The sequence below is a fragment of the Protopterus annectens genome, chromosome 7.part0 (assembly GCF_019279795.1).
Source record: "Protopterus annectens isolate FY-2018-M chromosome 7.part0, PAN1.0, whole genome shotgun sequence".
NCBI classification, from domain to species: domain Eukaryota; kingdom Metazoa; phylum Chordata; order Ceratodontiformes; family Protopteridae; genus Protopterus; species Protopterus annectens.
Window position 1 is genome coordinate 958,695,883 of NC_056739.1, and position 22,029 is coordinate 958,717,911.

The following is a 22,029-nucleotide window of genomic DNA, read 5'->3' on the forward strand; positions in this document are numbered from 1 at the left end:
TAGGCCAGTGCTGGGTTGTCACACAATACATGAAAAACAATGTTTTGGAGGATGAGCGAGGTTTATGGGAAGACAGCAACTGATCAATTTATGTAATGCTGTACTGATGGTAATTGTATAAAACAATATATGTGATGTATAATGTTTGTAAAAACAAACATGATAAAATGGTTTGTTTCTTTTATATACATATGTGTTTGCCTATGTCTTATGTGATAATTCAATAAAGGTGTTAAAAAAATACTTAAATAACTGCCACACAAGAAACGTACCTTCTAATCTCACTGATATCACAGTATAGTATGATGCACACTGTACCCCCCCCATACCTCTCAAACTTGTAGGTCAAGAATCAAGGAGAATGCTACAAAATAATGCTGGACAAAGGGCTAAAACAAGGAGCAAATATTACTCTTATATAATTAAAAAGTTGCTAAAATAACAGACCTTGCATTGGCATGCTTTTCCTGAAGGCTATTAAGTCTGAAACTGACATGTATGTCATTGTTTGTTGACTGCATTCCTCATTAATTTACCAGAAAAAAAACTTTAGAAGGAATAGACAAATATATGGCATAAAATCAGGGGGTCTATATTAGAACATCAAAGTTTCAAAACTTCGAATGTTCTAATATCGACCCCCATTCAGCGAACACTGAAAATAGCAAAGCTACAGAAAACCAAATTTTTTCCTAGGGAAATAATTTGGTTGTCTGTTTCTGTCACTTTCTATTTTCAGCACTGTGGTGGAAAGTTACGGGTCGGGTTCAGGTAAGTGTGCGATTGGGCGTGGGTTAGGTGAGTTAGGGTTAGGGCACGGGTGAGGTGAGTGTGCAATAGTGATGGACCTTAGGGTTAGGGTTTGGGTTAAGGTAAGTGGATAGTTAGTGGTGTATCTACAGTTTAGTGTAGTGTTAGATATAAGATGTTAGGTGTATGTGTGGGGATTGCTGTTTGTTTGGTGTGCTTGTGTTGTGGGTATGCGTTTTGGAACAGCAATTTTTTTCCCTAGGAATAAATTTGCTGTTCTGCATGTTCGATGTTGAAAGCATTCGCTGAATAGGGGTTGATATTAGAACATTCAAAGTTTTGAAACTTTGATGTTCTGATATAGACCCAAATCAGGGATATCCTGTGGAATCAGGAATAGTTGAACATCTATGTTGACCCAAGATGTGACTATAAATTGCAGCCACTTGTAGGATTGTGACTGTATATCTCAATTGCTTGACTGCAACCAGATGAGTGAATAAATTAATAAATAGCTGCCACATAAATGTATTTTCTCAGGTCACTGCTGTCACAATGCAGTGTGAAATGCAGTCAACCCTCTCCCCTCCTACACACACACACACACACACACACACACACACACACACACACACACACACACACACACACACACACACTCATTCCCACACTCTTAAATAAAAAAGCTTTTACTTTTCTACCTAGTTAAAAAAAAAAAAAGTGAAATAAATGTTAAAAAGTGTGTGTGAGCATAGAAGCACAAACACACAAACCCAGACACAGAAAGATATCTTTCCGCCCACCTCGAAAATGCTTTTCATAAACAGATACGTTCATTCGTTGCAGCCATGATCATACTTACCTGCCATTTGTTTTACAACCTGTAGAATGATGATAAAGGAAGTGGAAGTGCCTGGTCAGAAGGAAACTCAGCACCGACGTCCCCTAAGATGATTGGCTGTTCAGTGAAGAAACAGACATCTGTGCTGCTGTACTGAGAGGTATTTTCAATACAACTGCAGTAATGGCTGTAGTTTTCTAGTCTGGAATATAATTTAGCAAAATTGTAAAAACATGTATTTTATTCCTACAGAATGGCAATAGACCATGTTGCTCTTTAGCAATTGGATTAGCCAGTTAGCACATGGTATGCGTGGCCTTGCATTGGGGAAACATATTTGGCAGTACAACCAGTGAAGTAATTGAATAATAATGATAATATTAAATTTATTAAAAACAGTTTTTTCTATGGGAGCATATGTTTATTAAGTATAACTCTACACATATAAAAGCAGGACATCTAGTGACCCTGTTTTTGTATATTTAGGGGAAGCAGAAATACTTTCAGTTTTTGTATTTTTTGAAGAGTGCATAGATATGCTGGACATGCCATTAAGGCAAAAGGAAAAAAAAAAGTGCTTCATACTTTAGGCACAATATGGTTCCCTGCACAAGTAGTGCTATATTTGTGAATGAGTTAATTGCCATCTTAAAGTGCATCACGGAGTAATATTTAATTGGGAGCAGTAGCATTGCCACCTGAGGTAGTGCATGGAGTGATGCTTAGCATGAATTATTAATATTTCCCCAGATGTGATGTATGGACAGACACCTAATAATTGGTGGTAGCTGGTGTGGTCAACAGTGGGGTGATATTATCATAACCTCCTGATGTGTATGGAATGATACTTAATGGGTAGTATTACTAACACCTCCTGACCAGGTTATTTGGTGATACCTAACTAGGGGTAATATCTAACAGATGTATTATCATTACCACCTAAAGTACTGTATTAAGTGATACCTAAAGGGGTAATCTCATAACCACCTCAAAGTGCCTCCTAGTGTGATGCCTAATGGGAGATATTATCTTCATCTGATATGGTATATGTAGTGATGCCTAATGGGATATTAATATCAAAACCTGACTTGGTATATTCTGTAATGCCTAATAAGAAGGTATTATCACTGTCTCCTCTAAGTGCATCCTGGTGTAATCCCTAACGGGAGGTTTTTCTTCTACCTCATGGAACTTATCATTGCCATATGACATGGTGTATGGAATGATACCTAATGGGAAGGTATGGTGTATAGAGTGGTATGTAACTGGAGTGTATTATCATTGTTTTCTCCAAGCAAATCTTGGTATGATACCTGTTGAGGGGAATTAACATCACAACCTGTAGCATACCTCTCAACCTATTAGCACAAGAAATCTGTAAAAGCCTAAAATAATGAGGGCGGGGGGCAAATACCCAAAAATAGGCACACATTTTAAGTACAACTTTTATAAGCTTGAAAAGTTGCTAGAATAACATGATTTACAATAACATGCATTTTCTGAAGGATATGAAGTCTGAAACTCAAATGTATCTTAGTATTTAGTGACTTTAGTCCTTAGTGATTTGCTAGAAAACCACAAATTTTATGAGGAGCAGACTACAAATATGAGGCAAAAATTTGGACCATTGGGAGGTATGACCTGAAGTTGTATATGGAATGACACCTAATGGGGAGATATTATCATGGGCACATGATGTGGTGGGTGGAGTGATACCCAATGGAGTGATCATCATCATTACTTGATGTACAAAAAAATAAATAGTATACACAAAACCCAGATTATTGAGTGCTTTCATTCTTACTGTAACCAAATCAGAATGCATGGTACTCGATGCCCAAAATGCAAATACAAAATGCATTAACCTTCTAAACCATGCATACAAACATACAAATATTTCAAGCATGGACATTAATGCCCTTCTAGCTTGCCAGTATACAAAAATACTTGTTTGCATAATAAGTGTCCAGGCTGTTCTTAAAAATATCTAAACTAGTACTTGCTTTAATGTAATTTGGTAGTCTGTTCCATGCATCAGCTACTCTGTCAGAGAACCAATTAGTACACTTCTCATTCCTATAGAATCTTGTACATAGGTTGTTGGATGATTCTCTAGAACGTTTTGATAACCCCAAATATTCCCAGAGGTAGTTGTCTCTAAATGCCCTATATATTTAAATAAGATCTCCTCTTAGACATCTGTAAGCAACACTGTACAAGTTCAGATATTTTAGTCTTTCATAATAACTTAAATTTTCACATCCGTGGATGATCTTGGCATATTTCTGCTGTACTCTTTCCAGTTTACTCATGCTTATTTTCATATAGGGTTTCCATATTGTTATTCCATACTCAAGTTTGGGTCTAATGCAACTAGCAAACAATGACTTCATCATTTTTGATTTCTTAGACTTTATAAATCTTTTTATACTATCTATAGTTCTATAACTATCATTAACCAATTGGTTGATATGATTTGAAAAACTCATAGCTGAATCTGCCCATATACCCAGGTCCTTAAATGAGTCTACAGTTTCAATCACTGTGTGCTTTATTAAATATTCACCTTTCAGTTCATGTCTCACAAATCTCATATGCTTAGTTTTTGATGTATTTATCAGAATATTATTCTCCTGTGCCCAAATGGTCAATTTAGTCACGTTAGTTTGCAGACATGCCTTATCTGTAAGACATGTAATCAGTTTATTAAATTTCAGGTCATCTGCATATAGACTGTAGAACACCTCAGATGAAAAAGTTAGGTCTGAAAGATACAATCTAAACAAATAAGGGCCTAGGACAGAGCCCTGTGGGACACCCTGACTGTAACCAAGGATTTCATCCTTCCAGTTGCTGTATGATACTTGCCATTTCCTATTTGTAAGCCATGCAGCTATCCATCTTATCAAGAGTACATTAATACCTAGTTGTACTAATTTATTGATCAGTGTTTTGTGTATGACCCTTTCAAATGCTGAAGTTAAAGCTATATAAATTGTATCACTGCATAATTTTTCATTCATAGCTGTTATTATATTGTTATAGAATATTATGTTACAGGTGGTAATAGATCTGTTTCAAACATATGCATGCTGATATATGGTTTCAAGTCCCAACCTATCCAGTTCTGACGATAACTTATCCAATATTAACTTCTGCATTATTTTTCTGCAATATGAAAGTAGACTTAAGGGTCTATATGACTCTGGGTTGGTCCTACTCCCCTTTCCCTTAAAGACAGGCTTAATAAGTGCATGTTTCCAATCTTGAGGAATCTCCCCATATTTATATGCCCCAGTGAATAATAGATATAATGGTACCATAAATTCTTGCTGAAGTGTTCTCATGTCATTGTTACTTATTCTGTCTCCTCTCTGTGCTTTGTTTGGATCCAGTTTGCACAGTTCTTTTTCAATAGAATCTAATTTGATTCCAGTATCTGGGGTTACCTGGCTGTCACTAGGACAACTTATTACCCCCTTTATGGAGTCAAACTGTTTTGCATAAGATTTTATAAATTTGTCTCTTATTTTCTATTTTTGGTCCTGGCAAGCATAACACTATTCGATGTTCATTATCTTCTTTGCAAATATAAGTATCAGTTTCTCTAATAATTGAATCTCCAATTACAAGAATGTCTTTGCTGGCCAGCTCTGAAGAATCTTCAACTTCTAATACAATAATATCTGCTCTATCAGTTGTTACAAAGGATAGATCTTCATCTCCATTAGTCTTATTAATCCCACTTTATTGTGCATTAAATTCTCACCCAGTTGATATTGTAAATCCACAGCTTGAGCCATGTAGGCAACATCTGTCTTTCTCTTTTTTTTTTCATCCAGTAATGTTCCTCAATCCTTCCACATTCAGTTTTGATTTCTTTATTTTCACCTGCCCCTTGTCTCTTTTTATACCTTTTCTGTTGGAAAATGATGCCTTTTTCTGTATACTGAAGGTATTCTGATATAAAAATATCATCATTCCCTGTAAACTGTGTGTTACATAACAAAAACAGTGTCCTTTTTACTACGTATTCGCTTTCCTTCACAGTCATTGGTCAGTTTCTTTTTCTTCCTTGTTATTTGTTGTGAACTTCTTCCTTTATTTCTTTTTTGGTTTCCATCTAAACAAACCAGAATCTCAGATTGCTGAATACTTGCATCCAGAATTCCAAAGTTGTCAGGGGCATTATCTTGTTTCATAGGGGTTGAATGATCTTTGCAGACAATAGATGCACCATTTCCAAAATTATTCTTATTTGTTATATGCCTAACATTATTTATTTCATCAGTCCAGTCATTAATATATAAAACAACAGTTCTCCAAGCCATGCCAAATGCACAAGTGCAATCATCATCAGTAAGTCTAGATTTACTTCTGATAATGGTAAGCAAATCATCCAGCTTTTGACACAGGGAACACAGATCACCAGTGTTATCAGCTGTTACCTTTAAATATGCAAAGCATTTATTACACCGTACAAGATATTTGTGCATTAGCAAATCGTTAATTGCATACTCATTTAAGGAATCCATATACAGCTTCAAATGAATAAAATATTGCAAAATAAAAGAATAATTAAACAATCGTCAATGTACCAGTCTATCAGATTTAATTTTTAAGGGTGGTGAAATAGAAATGTAACTATTCATGCTGAGGAAAACCCTGGTATTCAAATTAATTTGCCTGAATAACTTTTTATATTGTAACAGGGTCTCCCAGTTACCACTTCTGGAGTCCCTGACAATTATTTCTAAAATTAAAAAAAAAATTTTGAAATTATCACATATTGAATACTGTTTGAACAGTGCATTATTACCACCAAAACTCTTTATACCTAAAACATGTTTATACATTCTTTGATTTAACTTTCTTTCCATTTTGCCTGTATAAAACCCATGACATCTAGAACACAGGGCAAAGTATATCAACTTGGAGGTGTTGCAATTACATCTTCTGAGGTAAAGGATCACCCAAGGGTAGTCTCCTAAGACAATATTAGGTCCTTCAAGAATATACACCCCCAATTATATGAGGAAGACTGAACATGCCATCAGAAATAGAGTGTACGAACATATGTATGAGGTCAGGAAAAAGACTGACACTAATGTCCTTTACAGATGTTTAGTTAGGTGTGCCGAGAGTAGATTTTTATTTTGGATATTAGAAAAAGTAGACCCTAACCCCCATGGAAGGCAAAGGGAGACATTATTGGAGTTTTGGGAACTGGTTTACCAGTTGCGACTCAATGCCAGGGTTCCACCAGGTCAGAATGACTAGATCTGTCTAGCTCCAGTTCTGAAAATGAGTGTAGCAAAGCTGTAAGACTGATTCAATTGGTGATTTTTATCGTGATTTGCTATATTTCTAGGTTTGTAACAGGGTTTTTTATTTGATAGTTTTTTAGGAAAATGGACTTGTCTAATAAATATGTAAAGTTATATATTTATATATTTTTATAAAATTTAATATAAAATTATTGACTGTTTTGGATAAGGTAGGATTCATGAAATGTATTTTTTAAGTTATGTGTGTTACATTGCATCCAATACAACAGAAAATAGTGGTCTGTCTCTTTAAGTTTTTTAGAGGGAAAGTAACAGAAAATGATGTAAAAATTCTGCTTTAATGAATTGCTTTGAATTTTGTATAAATACTAGTTTTTGAAATGCATTTGTTATTCTGCAGAAGTTTTATTTTAAGACAAAAGTGCTTAATGACTATAATAATTTTTGGTTTACTTTTTCCTCTGAGTGTTCTGTGATGTCTTTTGGTACCATAGAAGATGCATTTTTTTGTGGTTACTTGTTTCATTTCTGCTTCTGCTTTGCCAGATTTCTTTTGTTATCAAGTTTACGTTCATTTGGAGTTATGGCTACCTTTGATGTTGTAGCAAATGCGAATCTTCCAGAACAGGAGGGATGTTTGTTGGGCAAGCTAACCAAGTTAATCAACTTGTTTTCATAAAATGACACACAGCCTGATTTTACAATACCGGATTGTACAGTGGAGAGAAACAAGGACTCTATTCTCCATTTTCAGGCCCCTACTGGATCCCAGTTTGACTTGATGTCTCAAAGGAAGTTAGGGGGCAGTCAACGTTCTTGTTCTATCCAGAATATGGGATTTGTCACTGCTGAATCCTGAAGCTACAGTTCCGAATGGCATTCTTTTGGACAACTCTTCTAACATCATGTTCCACTCTTAGACTAATAGATTTTAAAACTTGGTTAAATGACTGTAACTTGTATGGAGCTTACAGTGAGGATAGTACCAGTTCATACAGAGGTACGTTATACAAGTAAAAAAAACAAACTTACCAAATATAGAGCTATTATTATTGACTGTGTATTTTTAAGAGACAGTAGTGCCAAAAAACAAGTCTCAAGGGGGCTGCTTATTTGGAAATAACCAAACAATGTAGAACTAGGTTCAGAGTTCCACAAAGAGCTTATTGACATTTTTCATACTTGTGGTCTGGGCATCATGAAAGCCATAATTAAAACAATGAGAAAAGTTTTGAGGTTTTATTCAGTTAAATTAATTTGTAAAATAATGCTATTCATAATGACTTGTTTACTTTACATGAACATAGAAATAAGTGTTATTCTATTTTAAAGGATGTTGATAAAGTAGTGAAAATTAAGAAATGGAAAGAAAATAAGCTCAAGAGAGATAGAAAAAGACTATTCTACTGGGCAGGCACATTGGACACCCAAATATAGGGATCCTAAAGATCAATCTTCAGGTGATAATTATGATGGTTCTGACACTTTTAGGAACAGGGATCCTGTTGCTATGAACTCTAATTATGACTTTAGGTCTATAGAATCAGAAGTTGTAGATAACAGCTATGAAGTACCCTATAGGAGAGATAACCCTTTGGAGTCCCCCTCTTTGCAGAGGTCTGACTGGTTGAAAGACCGGAGAAATACCAACCATCAGGACATGGGACCGAAGAGGGAAGAATTTAGGTATCTCCAGGAGAAGGGCAGGAGGAGAAGAGGAGGAAAAATTGAGCCACCCACTACCAACTGGCATCATTACCATAGATGGAATGATATGTTCTCTAGGCCAGTTTGATTTTAAATTTAGTGACCTGCAACTTGACCTAAAGCATTTTTCTATTTTCCATAAGAGGTTTACATTTGTGCCATCTTCACATACTGTGAGTAGTGATGTTCTGATTGAACTGAAGTTATTCCTAAAGAAAATCAATTTAGAACTTATTTTTGGGGATTTTGTGGGTATCCAGCAGATGTCTGGATTTAGTAAGAAGAGAAGATTTAATCCCTCTCTGCACCCTATGCTAGTTAATTGTGAAGCATTGGTGGAACAGGAGATTAGGCAGTATGTTAACAAAAAATATGGAAGGATTTTAGTTTCAGTCAAGATGAAAGGGAAATTCTATCTGAGATTTGTACAAACAAAGATATCCATGTTATGAAACCTGATAAGGGGGGAGGGGTAGTCATTTTGGAATATTGGACGTATGTAGCTAAAATGTTTGAGTTGTTGAACGCCGGTACTAGGTATGTTCATGTTTCATGGAATGAGGTACAAATGGCTTATAGAAACATTGCTATGGTATTGGATGATAACCTACTGTAAGGTATGATAGACAAAAATTTACATGATTTCCTTACAGTCTCAAAACTCATGATTCCAACCATCTTTGGGATTCCTAATACCCACAAGAATGTTCTGGATCCCCTGCTTAGACCCATCATGGCAGCAGTGGATTCCAAAACCCACAATGTAGCTCTTATTGTAGAAAGAAAAGTTAAATACTTTTTAAAATCCTACAACCATGTGCTAGTAGATTCTTGGGATGTTTTAGGAACAGTGGCCGAAGTACTTTTTCTCCCTCACCACTTATTAGTGACTATCAACATTAAGGATCTATGTTCTATGATCTACCACACTTTGGGGTTAGAATGGTGTGGAAACATTCTTATGATGTTTAAGTTTTTGACCATCAATGACCTCAGATTGGTTATGGAATGCTTAGATATGGTGTTGAGTAACAACTTAATGTACTTTGAACAGGAATACTAGAAAAAAAATGAATGGGTTGGCTATAGGGGCAGCTTTTGCACCTGTGTTCTCCAACATAGTGCTATTATACTGGGAACAAGAATATGTTTTTAAATCTCCTTACTTCCAATCCCTCATCTTATACCTATGGGTTTTGGATGACATATTTCTCATTTGGTAAGGGACTATAGATAAATTAGATGAATTCATTAATTACATTAACCAAACTACCGAATTTCTGAAATTTACAAGTAAAGTAACATGTGATGAGATTCATTTTTTTGGACTTCAAATTCTAAAAGACTAGGACAAAGGGAAATTTAGATCTAAACTTTACAGAAAAGATAACTTTTCTATTTTTTATTTATATTACAATAGTAGCCATCTGACCCATCAGAAGAGGAACATAGTCAAGGAGCAGGTGGTGAACGAAGCTCGTATGACATCTGCAAACAATGATTTGGAAAGGGAACTGGACTACATTGAAGAAATTTTCCTAGAACAGGGATATCCTGGACCCTTGATCAAAGACCTCAAGAGTGAAGTGTTAAAAGGGTGGGGTACAAATTATTTTCCTTTTTTTGGATGGTGATAGATCCAATTTAGATGCACTGGAGCAATTAGAGTGCCTTGGTTCCAAGGATGAGAGATTTGGGGCGAAGGCTGAAAACAACTGTGACACCAAACCACTGGCCCAGTAATCAAGGAGCTTCAATCCTCACCACTAGCACCAGTGGGGGATGTACATTGGGAGGATGACAGGCACACACACAGTATTTCCAGATGCAGCTCTCTGCATCTAGTACAACTTCCTCTAAGAGCACACAGACACCACAGTCAGTCCAGGGCTGGTTTCTCCCGCTTTCACCAGATCCCCAATAAGACTCCCCACTGGCACAGCTATAGGGTTGAGATCTCAGCTGAGTAGACAAGCCAAGACCTCCAGCACCCTCTCTGTCCAACCAGTTATTCGTGTCCCTGCCCAAGTAGCTGACACATACACACTTTGAGGTTTGATTTATACACACACACACACACACACACACACACACACACACACACACACACCTGGGAAAGGTTGGCACAGGTTTACTAGCTGTGCCCCCTTCTGCACAGACTATAAGGTAGTTATCAGTACCGCCAGTCATGTCCTTATCAGCTACTTTAATGTCCTTATCAGCTACTTTAAGGCCCTTAACAAAGGGTTTCCAATCTTACTGTGTAATGTTGCTATCAATATAAAAAGTTTGACCAAGAGCAAGTCTATTATGAGTGGCCTGAACAGTGTCACCAAATAAATATGCAAGTTCTCTCAGAACTTAAATGTGTCTTACAAATATCAGACACAATGAAAGGTTTAAATATATTTAACAATAAATAATAAAAGAACAAGAAAATACTCAGTATATAATCACAGTAACATTAGAGTTCAAAATCACATGAAATATTTAAACAACATTGCAGGACAGACTCAAATAAATAAAGAAAAACATCTAAATTAAGCTTTGCTATATTCCTTACTATATCAAGAGAATTGATATATCCTAGTTAACGTACAGAGGAAGCAAGGCAGATGTGGTGAGTGGGTCTTCCAGTTGATTTTGTCAGGTCAAAGAAAAATACAGAATAGTCAGTCTCTCTCAGAGAGCTCTTAAATTAATATCTCAAATATTACTGCTGGGATGGTTTGCAGTATGATATCACTTATTGTCATCTGACTGTATCCCAGTTAAAACCCCCATTAATGCAGCTGGTAGCATTTAACATCTACCTATATAAATACATAAAGAGAGGCTTTTCTTAGATCCAAGGCAGATCCTGGAAGTCATAAAACAATAAACACTTCCAAGACAACACAAAAAAAAAATCTAGTTCTAGACATCATGTCTGTTACTGCACTGAAACTGAAAAATAACATCATTTTATTATATGGCCATAAAGTAATTTAATTTAAGCCATTTTTCTGAAGTTACCCTCTTGTGTTTCAGTTTCCCCTGTTAAAGTATACACATTTAAACAGTTACAATAGTGTATATACATTTCTGTTCTTTTCCAGTAGGATACACTGGAGATACATCTTTAAGTGCAGTACTTTGTAAACCCTTTTCAACACACACTTCTGTACCAGCAGTTTGATATACACATAACATGCAGTTCTAATACATTTGTAACACAAGCATATGAATCATGTTGATATTCACAAATGACATGTAATTATTTATACAATGCCAGATAGCTGGGCTGGCAGTATCTCCTTTTGTGACACCAGCTATAATAGGTCACTTATCTTGAAATACAAGGACACGCTCAATATTCAGAAAATTATCACTAAATATTGGGACCTGTTTTCTAAAATGCTTGATGGTTTACCAGTTTTTCAAACCACCCCTATACACCTATAAAAGAGGTTTTAATATTAAAAATCTTGTTGAAAAAGGGACCAATAAGAATGTATTAACTGACAGCCATGTTCTAAAAGACACATAGAAATGTGGTATGTGCCACTAGTGCACACATGTGGCACATTATGGAGAGGTGTTTTTTCCCAGCATAGGGGAAACTTTCAGTGGGAAGACGTACTCCAGTTGTTCCACCAACAGGGTCTTGTATTTCACTTTTTGATCAGTGTGCTTCTCCTGTTATGTGGAGAAGACTGAACGTGTCCTAAAAACAGAGCGTACAAGAATATGTATGAGATCAGGAACAAGGCTGAAACCAATGTCCTTCACAGACATTTAGTTAAGTGTGCCCAGAGTAGATTTTTATTTTCGGTATTAGAAAAAGTAGATTCTAACCCCCATGGGGGATAATGAGAGACATTATTGGAGTATCAGGTATTGGTTTGGCAGTTGCGGCTCAATGCCAGTGTTGCACCAGATCTGAATGACCAGATGTCCCTAGCTCTAGCTCTCAAAAATGAGAGCAGCAAAGCTGTAAGACTGATTCAACAGATGATGATGTGATTTTTTTGTGTTTCTAGTTTTGTAATAGGGATCTTTTATGATAGGTTTTTAGGAGAATGGACTTTTCTAATAAATATGTAAAGTTATATATTTATATATTTTTATATAATTTAATATAAAATTCTTGACTATTTTGGATAAGGTAGAATTTGTAAACTGTATTTTTTAATTTATGTGTGGTAAATTGGATCCAGTGCAATAGAAAATAGTGATCTGTTACTTTAAGCTTTTTTAGAGGGAAAGTAACAGGAAGTGATGACAAAATTCTGCTTTAATGAATTACTTTGAATTTTGTATAGATACTGTTTTTAGAAGTGTATTTTGCTATTCTGCAGAAGTCTTATTTTAAGACGAAAGTGCTTAATGACTGTAATAAAACTTTGTTTTACTTTTCCATCTGAGTGTTCTGTGATGTCTTTTGATACCACAGCAGAGGTATTTCTTTGTGTTTGCTAGTTTTGTTTATGCTTCTGTTTTGCCATATTTCCTTGGTTGTAAGATTATATATCCCCAGTTCTGAAGGAGGTATGGGCCTCCTCAAAACTGATTACATGTATAGATCTGCAATCGTAAGACTGCATACATATTTGCTGACCTCACAAGATTCAAACATAGAGAAAGTTTTAAAACATGAGGAAAGCAAGTCTAAGATGTCTTCCCTGCTTAGTTTAGCAGAAGCATATCAGTGTCAAACAGGTATGGAAATCAAAGCAGAAGTAGATATAAGTCAGGCAGAAACTGAATGTGCCAAAAAACAAAAGAAAGAATATAAGCTGATGGATCAGATGAGAAGACAAGAAATGTGGAAAATGCATAAATTTAGTTGCAAGTATAGAAAACTCCTTGAACAACCTCATGTCAATCAGGATTTAACACAGAAATGGTTAAGGGAGAGTTGAATTTAAACTAAAAGATGAAATGTTAATATTGGCGATCCAAGATAGTAACTATGTACATGTTGGTTTACAAAGTCCTTTGAATATGTCGGTGAAACCAACAAATACAGGTTTGCAAAACAGAATTGGAAACAGTCACATAGCTTGTTGCTGAGAGTAATACACTAATGTCAGAAGGCCTATATACTGAAAGACGTAATAATGCGGCAAGACTGTTGAATTGTGGATTGTGCAAACATTATAACATTGAAGTAGCTGAGAAGCACTGGAAACACGAGCCACAAAGTGTTATAGAAAATGATGAAGTTTATATCATATGGGATCACCTATTACCAACAACGCAAAAAACAGATGTGAGTAAACTAGATATAGTAGTTCAGGAAAAGAAGACAAAAGTAGCATCAATCAGTGACTACAGTGTCTTATGTACAGAGAGACAAAGACAAATAAAAAGAGGATTTATAGGCAGAAATGAGGGCAATGTGAAAGATGGATACACAGATAGTTCCAATAGTAGAAGGAGCAAATTTATAGTCATATTTAGATACGTTACTGATACATGTAATTCCATACAAATTGCAGAAGGAGTCAGTTCTGGGCACATTGTGGGTGCTGCGAAGAGCACATTTGGCTAACATAAAGATTGAAACAATACTAATTTCATGAACTTCCATCATACTTTCACTTAGGAATAGGTGCATTCTCATGACGGTATTAGAAACCTGAAAGTAATGAAGAAATGAAAAAGGCATCACAGTGACATGACCTGTGACTGTGTGTCCATAACGCAGAGCAGAAAATATTGGTGTGGCAGGGTGGTATGAAGGTGTGAAAGAGGGCATGAAATGTGTGCAGTAGGGTATGTTCGTTAGCATCTTCATCAGCTAGAAAAGTAATATTTATTTCAAGAAGTCCCTGTCAGGGTCATTGACCCACCTATACATGCTCATTGTGCTGCTAAGAAGCTCATGCCTCTTAGCATGACTGAGATCACAGACTCAACAAGCAGAAAGAAAGCAATTTAGTAAACTTCGTTAGGTGGTACCCAATTAGCATAACTGCCCTGCCCAGGGCCTCTAATTAGCACTATATAAACCACGGAGCTACTATGAGAATCCCAGTGCTACAGAAGATTACTTAGAAGCACTCTCCTAAACTGCAGTTTCAAGTGCAGAAACTTTCTACATTTTACGAGCTACACTTGTTTTTGAAGTAAATTTAAACTTAAATATTTGTACTTAAATGCTGCTTCCACCAGGAATGTTTATTTAAAATTTGTGCTAACATTTATAATCTACACCTGCATTCTTGTAGTCAAAAGGGGTTGGTTACCTTGGACCAAATGGGAGCTCGTGCATAAGCATTTCAACATTAAAGTTTCACAGCCTGTATTTTGTGAATGAGCTGCCTTGTCAAAGTTAAATTTGGTACAAATGCATTTCTACAGGAGTCATTTGTGTATGCTTTTGTTGTGTGTAGTCATATGGAGGTCGTTGTAAAACCCTTGTTAGGTTAATTGCAGTTCTGCAATTCTTATCATATGTATTCTACTCTAGTGTGTGTCAGAACTATTTCCTGAGGGGAAGACACTTCCCAGTACCTAGAGCTGCTGAATGCAGTATCAGTATGGCGCACAGGTATACAGTAACTATGGGGAACATTGTGCTAAGGCATTGGTATATGTACTTTGAGTGCTTAGTGATGCTAGCTTTTCCATAAAGAAAATTATGATGTCAGCACTTTTGGAAACAATAAACTTATAGGACACAAACACAGAATAAATGTCTGTGTAACTGCTTGCCATATTCTGCTACTGAAACATTCCACTTTCTGCCACTGAAGGAGGTATCCGTATTGTACCTGCAGACAATTGCCCTTATATGGGTTATGTCCATTTCTGCACCCATCATTCCTGTCTGTATAGGTATTCATACTAGCCACCTATGAATACAACCCAATGCAGTCAAAGGCATGCCATGGAGAAGGTCAATAAATGTCAATCAACACATGCTGACAGCAGATTTTTGTTGCAGGCCATTTTCAGACATCATCAGCTGCAGACTGGACACACACCTACATACCCATAAACACTGTTCATATAGCTACAATACACTGAATCCCCAAGAAATAAAGTTGTGAATTATACCACCTGCAAAACAATGAGTAAAATGTCACACAGGAAAACCAATTGGTTAAAAAAACACAAAAAGTGTTTTTATTTTGTTAGTTGGGATATTTTGTAGACACCCTAATGTTTATGGATACCAGTTGGGTTCGACAACCCTGTGTTTCCAAAAGTCAAACATTCCTCTTATGCTGTGCTGATGATGCCATAAGAAGGCAGAAACATGCATGTCCATAGCTAGAGGGGTTTGGCTTTATTGGCCTGAAATTGTCCATAAATAGACTTAAAAGTAAAAGAAAAAGTCATGGACATTCAGAATTACTATTTAGCTGAAACACCTGATATCCTTAAAGGTTAATTTGCATATATCCAATGTTGCCTCTGTTACAAGAGGTTTAAGGTATCACACAGTGGAAAGTCTAGCCTTGCTAGATTTTTCTTTTTGTGTTTTTTAACCAATTGGTTTTCCTGTGTGACCTTTTTACTCATTGTTTTAGTCCATTACATAAAGGATGAAAGTCAAATGAACTGACCAACTATCGTCCATCTTTGTCTTGTCCCGTCTCTCCAAAATCGAGAAAAATGTATATATAGGCAACTCCTTGACTACCTTATTTCTAACGAACTACTTGGCAACTCCTTGACTACCTTATTTCTAACAAACTACTTACACCCACCCAACATGGTTTCAAACCATCACACAGCACAGCAACTGCCCTATCCACTTCAAAGAATATTACTCAATTAAAGCAAATAACACAAACTGCTTTCACTTCCATTGAAACCTGGTTCAATAATGCAAATCTTCTACTAAACCTTAACAAAACTAAATTATTTCTATTCACATCTAAATCATAACCCTCCAACTTTAAAATATATTCCCTCAATAATACAGAAATAGAACTTGCTCCCCACCCAAACTACAAGGGGTTACTACAGATAAACTAACTTTTGACCTACATATCCAAAATCCCATTAAAAAAACGCATCAAACCCCATAAAAAAAGCATCAAAACTAAGAATCCTATACAGGCAGAAACACTTTTTGAACTTAACCACTAAAAGAACACTAGCATCCACATACCTCCTACCCTCCTTGCCATATGGTGCCCATATACTAATCAACCTCCAAATCACATTAACAAACAAACTTAAATCCTGTTACAATAAAACTGCCAAAATTTGCAACAGGTCTGCTATTCCACAAAGATCACTGTGCTGCCCTTACTTCCCTTAACTGGCTGGATCTATTCCAACAACTCAATTACCAACAACTAAACATCAACCAGAAAATATTCCATAATCCAGAAAAATGCCCTTCCATAAATTGTGTTCTTCAAACCTATACTCCTAACTGAGCCCTACGATTTGAAGATAAACATTTATTAACTCTATATAAGCCAAATAAAGCTGCAGGACAATTATGGAACTCACTATCACTACATATCAGGTATACACAAAATCACAGAAAATTCACATTCAAGCTAAAACAACCACTACTCAATTCAAGCAACTGTCCCTGTAAAAAAATCAGTCTAATTGCAAACAACGATCTCTGTTCCTTCCTATTTTCCTCCTACTGTAATCTACCCATAACTAAAACAATCTCATCTTTGCATATATAAATTTGTATATATGTATACCTTTCCATATATACATATGTATATGTGTATATTATAAACTAGACAATCATAGATAACAAGCAATCCTAACAAATGTAAATCATGATGAAATCTAACTGTATTACATACAAATGCTTACATGCCACTGGATTTTCATTCATGTTAAGTTCTGTTTCTCTCCTAAATGTTTTTCCTAGGTATCATCTCTACACTGTTTATTGCATACTATTACCTGTTCTACTATTGCATTGTATTGTATTTTAGTATTATTTTGTATAGTACTACATGAAGCTTTTCTCCCCAGACCTCTGCTGAAAATTGGTTACCCACCCAGTCAGACTTTCCCTGTAATCAAATGTCAATTAAAATAAAATAAAATATGATTGTGTTTCTGAAAACTCGACATCAAAAAAAAAAAAAAAAAAAGACACAAAAAACACAAAATCTACCTTTTTATGTTCTTTCAGGGGGGGCTGCACTCCCTATTTTGGGGGCTGTGCCCATCACCCCTGCAAATTAAATATACCTACTCCAGAATCGCACTACAGTGAAGAAAAGAGTAAATTTCCCGATCCACACTGTACCGCGATCTATATTCAAAAGCTTCAAGTTTTCAAAAACTCAGTCATATGGTCTTGTCCATATGAATTTCAAGTTTCTGAAAACCTGATCAACTGATAGGGACCCATTATGGGTATCTGCAAAGGCCAATAGGTTATACAAGGGTGCGCGTGTTATGAAATGTAGTGATGTGTTTATTCTCAAATAAGTTATTCTTTCCTTGTACAGTATGATGTCTGCAAAATGCATGCAATGGAACTGCAAGTTCACCCATGTAGAGAACAAGATCTTGTTGTAGGATGTCTGTTTCCATGTTCCGCTGTTGATTGTCCAAGTTAAATCTGACTGGCCCAAGTTTGACTATGTCTACTGATATATGGTGGATGATATAAATGTTGTCACTGGCCAGGGTAGAAACTATGAACAGTTAAGATGCCAAGCCAGTGACATGGTAAGGAGCATGCTGCCCACCTGGAACAAGAGCTTAGGGTGATGGCAAGTTGTATGTGACTAAACTACTAGTAACAGAGATGGAGGAGCTCCTTGCCTCTTTGCATGGGGAATGGGGGTGTTCTGAATCTGTCATAGGCCATGTAGAAGTCCCGGTTATTGGGGCAGAAGTTCAGTGAACTTTGAGAATCTCCACTGGAGAAGTCCCAGGTGTGAATTTCTGTTATGTATTAGGCACTGCATATTGGGTAAATGTGTACTGCACTGTACTGCAGATACATATTCTATCAATTCTTTGTGTAGGAAGATCAGGTCTTCAGACCACAAGACCACCAGTATAAGATAGCAAATTTTATTATGTTCTACCACTGTATGCAGCAGTTATCATTCATTCATTCACTGGGTTTAAAATAATGGTGATTTATCTTACTTGTTGTGAGTATTTATCTTATAGAAAATGTGGAATCCACACCCCCACCCCAGTCAGAGGGCACAGTCTCTGTGCCAATGGAGCCCACCCACAATGTTAATAAAGACACTGAAGGACAGGTCAGCCTGGGAAGGGGTGTGTTCCCCATTGTACAATCACCCTTGGGTGCCATCAGCTCAAATGTGTATGGAGAAGATGGGGTGGTCAGTGTTTCAGTGGCTATAGACATTGTGGGTACTGGCCATCTGCTCAAATTAGCTTTCTCTATGTCCGCAAGCCAGCAAATGTACAGGGCCATCTTTATGGAAAGGCTAATAACATCTCAGTCATTGCTGAGTTCATATCTGAGTTGCAGGTTGTGTATGATGACATGAAGGGCTGCATGTATGACCTGATGAACAGTTCTGTAAGCAGCTTGCATGGCACTGGTTTCCCTCTACACACAGGAAGCATGCTAGATACACTTCCTATGGCCACTCCATCTTTGTCTCTAGTGTTGATGTTACCACGGAAGTGAGAGGCCTACGTCAGGTACGTGTAGAGCCACTACCTTCACACCACTATCCAATGTACAGGTGAGCTGGGTAAGATGTGGACGTCCATGAGAATGTGGAACTCCTGGCACAGAAATGCATGGTAGGTACTATTGATGCATTCACACATGACACCTTACTCTCGGCAAAGTCTGATAATGCAAAAACATTGCTATTGGATATGGTTAGATTTGTCAGCATTTTGTGGTTGCACCCCACATCTCCTTCTAATCATATATACCTACTCTGAGGTCACATAACAGTGGGAAAAGAGTATAAATCCTTCCTTAGTATAACTTCAATTTTGTCAACATTTTGTGTTTAGCTAACTTTTATTGATATTAAGTGTTTAGATATTAGCAGGTTTAGATTAGTTTAACTATACCTATATTAATTTTTGATAATTACATTATGATTCATGATACTGTGTATTAATTAGGTTCATAGTTAATTTCTGTGCATGCAGTCCAGGAGACCATTAAGCAGCCTAGCTCAAATTCTCAATTGCTTCCTAAGCAGTGTCTGGTTAAGCAAGTTGTTGAAAAGGCACACAGTAAGCAAATCAAGACTGAGAGAATCGAACCCTGTACCAGAGGAAGTAGCTCATTAACAACTCAGAGCCTTAATCATCTGTGCTAACTAATATATAGACAAATATATATTCAGGAATCCATATTCATATATTCATAAACATTATGTCATAGCATGTGACCTTTGTACCACCTGATGATATCTGTTTGTCTTTCTGACATTGTACTCTGAATGTTGTAATATATGATCATTAATAAGAGACTTTGATTAATTTTGTAATAAATGTTCTGGAACAGTTCACATATACCATCATCCAGAATTCTACTGTATAGCTTGATAAAGATGATGTTGTCCAAAAAATCATGGGCCGGATTCACGAAGGCTTGCATGGAGTCTAAGAGTAGAGTAAGACTCCAGCAAGCCAACATGTCCGCCGAACGATCCAGGAACAGCCGTCAGGGGTGTGCATCTGAGCCCTCTAAACTAGTCCTACACGGACAGGGCTGGGATATGCCAATTACCTCAATTGCAGGCAAAATCCATGCAAATTAGGTAAATTTGCAATCCAGGAAACCCGAACCTGTCCGAGTAGGAGTAGTGCTATCTGCAGAAATGTACTCAGTTGATAACTGAGTACAGTTCTGCAAATAGCAAAACGGAGCCATGTCAGCAGTAAAAAAAGCATGCATTCACAGGAGGAAGCATGCCAATGGCCAAAATAACGACCATTGCCAATGGGAAGTGATGCAAAATAAAAATAAAAATAATTTTTTTAAATCCCGATGTCCGAGGTTTAATAGTAGTGCAGTGCCGCGCAAATGCACTGCGCCCTAAAAAGCAGAAAATTAATAATTAAGATCCACAAATGTGGATTTCATAGCTAGTAGAGGTTGCTAAGGGGGAAGCTCAGTCTAAGAGATGTAACTAAGCATTAATAGGCAATCCTATGCAAATGAGAGTTATGATAGTGAATCACAAGTTCACATAGCAAATGAGCACAGTCAGTGGAGTGTAGGAGTAGGATAAGGGGGGTAACATAGTAGAAGGTAGGTGACATCACGAGGGGGGTATGTGTGAAATTAGTGCAGCTCATTGGAGTAGAGGGACATGTATCAGCTTACATTTACATAATAGTGAAGGAGGTGTGTCAACAGGTAGGCCAGGTAAAGTCAAGAAATTGAAGGTGTATGCTGTGGATAACACCAAAGTTTCTTGCTGAGCGTGCATGCACACGTGTGCGCACCAGTAAACCCGAGTAAGACAGTGTGCGCATGTGTAAGCATGTGTGCGCATGTGTAAGCTTGAGTAAGCATATGTAAGGCTGTGTAAACAGTTGTAAGCGCGTTTGCACCGGTGTGCGCTCGTTTTAACAAGAATAAGCAAGTTTTAGTCCATGTAAGCATGTGTGCACGTGTGTGAGCTGGTGTGCGCATGTTTGCGCTTGTTTGCACGGTGCTGCCCCCTGAGGAAACAGAAAGGGAAAAGGAAGCACAACAAATAGTAGGAAGTTAACCAGGGAGTACTAGCAGAGCTAGCAGATGAAAACAATCGGAATCAGCCAATTACACAGGCATTACACTAGCCCAGCCCAGCACTCAAAACCCACCCAAAAACATTCCAGTATGTATTTCTCAGACACACTGCAACACTGCAGTAAGCTAATAGAAGTGAAAACTGAAAAAGCTTTATTGAGACAAATAAATGTTAGGGGCTGCCATTGATGTCATAAGGCAACATATGCAACATGCTGAGGGTGGTGACAATGCAAATGCTGCTGAGCAACCCACAGTGAGGAGACGGAGAAGAGTGTACAGGCCCGGGGTAACCTACCAGGGGCTACATGAGCTGGAGATAGTGGAGTGCTATAGAGTGGACAGAGTCCTTATGCAGCAAATTGTTGAGCTGTGCAGGGCACGCCTCACACACAGAACCAACAGATGGGAACCCATCCCAGTGGAAACCAAGGTATGTGTTGGCCTAAGTATATTAGCAACAGGTACCTTCCAGAGACCAACTGGCGATATGATGGGGATTTCACAGGCATCAGCATCCAGGATACTGCACCAGCTCCTGAATGCCATGGCAGCACATGTCGGTGATCATGTATATTTCCCCAAATCCCGTGAGGTATTGGCCAGCAATATGTGTCTCTTCCAGCAAATAGCGGAATACCCTGAGGTAGTGGGTGCAATAGACTGCATGCACATTCACATCAAAGCACCAGCTGATGAGCAGGATAGGGTCTACTATAACCACAAGGGTTACCCCTCCATCAACTGCCAGGTCATGT